At 38.9% G+C, this 3488-nt stretch overlaps 1 pseudogene; it reads right to left on the reverse strand.

Moving 5' to 3' along the window:
- Positions 1-226: 226 nt before the first annotated feature.
- On the reverse strand, positions 227-341 carry LOC114230502 (5S ribosomal RNA; annotated as a pseudogene).
- Between the last annotated feature and the right edge of the window lie 3147 nt (positions 342-3488).

Genomic DNA, 3488 nt, shown 5'->3' on the forward strand with positions numbered 1-3488 from the left:
ATACATATTGATTCCATGTTAACTCTGCTCAAGTCTATGAGGGACAGAGTTGAGATAGTTGCTTTTACAATCATCCATTTTATTTAGAAATTTGGCTTGCTGTAGCATTCAATCAAAAACTCAGATTGCATCTCTAACCCTTATCCTCAACATAGGTGGATGTGTGGTCTATTTATTAAGATGTAAACTTTGAAAATGGACAAACCTGGCCTCCAGATTTCATCTGGATCCACAGTTACCAGCAGGATTTATCTCCCATCCAAGTACTAACCAGGCCCGACCCTGCTTAGCTTCCGAGATCAGAGGAGATCGGGCGCGTTCAGGGTGGTATGGCCGTAGACCAGCAGGATTTATCTAAAAGTAGAGGCCCAGTGCACAAAATTCGTGCACGGGTAGGATCCCTAGCAGTTGCCAGCTGCTGCCTGGGGCCTCCCTTCCCCAGCTGCCGGCTGTTGGCTGCCTACTGGGGCCTCCCTTCATTCTGCGCCACCCCCTGGTGGTCAGTGCACGTCATAGTGAGTGATTGAACTCCACTCCTAAGGGGACACTTTGCATATTAGGCTTTTATATATATAGATGGTACAAATAAAGAAAAACTGGCTAGTGGGTTTTAAAATCCTCATTTTTAGATCCACTAAATTAGTATACATACTAGTATTTGTAAGAATTCATTCAAAATCCTCTTGTATCTCTAATATCACTGAACTAGGTAAATATATCAAAAATGTGGCGAGAGGGAGGATAACAGGACCAATTATTAAACTTTGTGAGACTTTGGTATTAAGTGACCATGCTTTCAACTTTATTGTATTAACTGTAAGCAGTAAGATGATAATCTGTCATATCAGAGATTTTATAGGTTTCAAATCTTTTAGTGTGGGAAGTTGTATTTATTCTGAAAAAATTACTTGGATAGTGCTAAGTGGTATAGAAGAAAATGCACAAGGTGAGGAGACAAGAAGCCAATAACTAAGCTAAGATCAATAGTAACAATTGTTAATGTTTGGAGACTACTATGAATCAGACATAAAAGAAGTGAAAATAACTTCTCTGAATAACATTATATATTCAACAGATGGTGGATTGGAGCAGAAATATATTATGATTTCCTAAAAAGGCAAACAGTCCTCCCAGATGTGACTTCCTAGTAACCATATTGAATGTGAGCATATCTAATCACTGAGAAGAGAGTATTGTTCATCTTGTAATGTCCAAGAGATAGGACATTTTGGGTGGTGGAGCTTCAGTGTGAAGGTCCCATTGGCAAGCCCGGGTATGTTCTGAAGATGGATATACTGGGTATATTTGACTTGAAGTTATGAAACCTAAGAATAATTTAAATAACATTCCTTGTTTTAATTTTTAGGTTTACATACAGCAGGTAATTTACTTGTCACACAGATCACCTAGATGAGAGTTCCAGTGCACACACTTTTATTCCTCGTCATGTCATTAATCAATAAATGAATACTGGTTTCATACATGAATTAGGATAATATGAGTTTACCCTGAAAGCCATAGACTTCCATTCCTCCATGGAGTCATTTCTTCTCAATAATCATGTTTATTTGTTTTTTGGTGTGTTTGTGTGTGTGTTTTTTTCCCTAACTTAAGCTGTCTCATCCTTTTATCAACATTTCTTTAAATTGACTGTAAAGTAACTCACCTTTGTTTTTAACTGTCTCAGGCTAGAGACTAATTCCTGAGGTTAGCATACTAGTTATATTATTTTCCTAAGATGCACTAAAATAAATAATTGTGAAAATAAAATTTGTTTGTGCATGGACCTACAATTACCTTGCAAACCATACTTTGTATACACCGCTCTGTACCTCAGCAGCTTTAAAAATGTAATGCCACCCTTGGAAAAGCCAGCTGACTTCCCCAGTGACACAAGCTCGTTAAGTGCTTTTTACATTAGGAAATTATGTACTACATAATAACATGACGAGGCAGATCACACAACTAGTCTCTCAGGGCCTCTTTTTCTTCTGTGGAAAATTAAGCCTTTTTCAACTCTAAATGATACATACTTTACTAGAAAGAACTATGTGTGGCACATATGAAGAACAGGAAAAAAAAAAAACACAACACAGACAATCTGTGACCTTACAGAATTGAGTTAACCTCTAACCTCCATCTTCTTATCAGTAAAATAGATGGATTCATTAATGTCTTAGGGTTGTTGTAAGGAGACTGGAAGTACTAGAGTGATGGGAGAAAAATCAGATGGTGTGATGTTCCAACAGCAGTTGAGTATGGTGGCCAAGAAGGAGTGATAAACATTGTCTGATGCTACTGAGAAGGACATGATTGACCATGGGTTAATGACATGGCAGTCATGGATTATTGATTTAAGTTGGAATGCACTGGACTGAAAAGTGAGAGAGAAATGGAAAAGTCACTATAGAGATCTTGAAGAGATTTGGCAGAAAAGAGGAATTGAAAGAAGAGACTACTTGGTAAGGTGTACGGGGTGAGGGTTGAAGTGAGGTTGGCTTGCCTTGTTTATTTTTAAGAAAGTAGAGCCTTTGAGATGTTCAAAGGCTGACAGGAAGGGACCAATAGAAAAGGACCAAAGGAGATAATCAATATAGTGAAATCCCCAAAAAGGGGGCAGGATTAGCCTTAGAGAGGAGGGGGACATCTTTTCTATTAAAACTTAAATAAAGGAGCAAAAATATAAAAAATAAATAAATAACATTTCTCTTGGGATGTAGTTTCTTGGCCATCTATGTTGAGCAGCAGTTTGGAAAACTACAAGTGTTCTTAAGCTTTTCTTCCCCTTGCTCTCTTTCGCACCTCTCCTTTTCTGAAGCGATTGAAAAAGAAATTGAACTGAACTACACAGTAATGGGAAGACTAAGAGCAACTTTATCAGGAGTTGAAGAGATTAACACTCTCAGGAAATATGAACCTTCTATCCCAGGTTCTTGTCCAAGCTGCTGTGAGCATGGCAGGGCAGGAGCTCACACCTTCTGGGAGCAATGAAGTGAAGAGGTTTGCTTAGTTTAGTGCAACCTAGAAAACAGGGAGGACCTTGTCCATAACAAACCGAAAAGATTCTCTGTGGCCATTAGTATGGCTCTGTGGCAATTCCCACCCACTCTGATTGGTTAGTATCCAGTCGTTCCAGTTTGTGAGATATTTTGACTCTTCCCCCTCCCTGCAAAAACGTATAGAAAGAGCGTAATCAGACACACACTCACATATTAAATCAAGACGGATTTCTGTTCCTCCCACTTCTAGTTTGTGAGGCATAGGGTTTTTGAGTTGCAAAGAAGGGCTTGAAATTATTCTGCTCCTCTTTTGGAGACTAAAACATTATGGGGATTCTTCTATCACCCATATCCTGATTGCCCCAGGCACCACCAACACCATACTGGGGCTCAGAGCAATCAGATGCCTTCACCTTTGATTCATTCCTGGTTTGCATGCCTACTCTTTATCTCCCTTTCTAAAATCCCTGCCAATAATTAAAGTAAATT

The sequence above is a fragment of the Eptesicus fuscus genome, chromosome 11, assembly GCF_027574615.1.
Source record: "Eptesicus fuscus isolate TK198812 chromosome 11, DD_ASM_mEF_20220401, whole genome shotgun sequence".
Taxonomy (NCBI): Eukaryota; Metazoa; Chordata; class Mammalia; order Chiroptera; family Vespertilionidae; genus Eptesicus; species Eptesicus fuscus.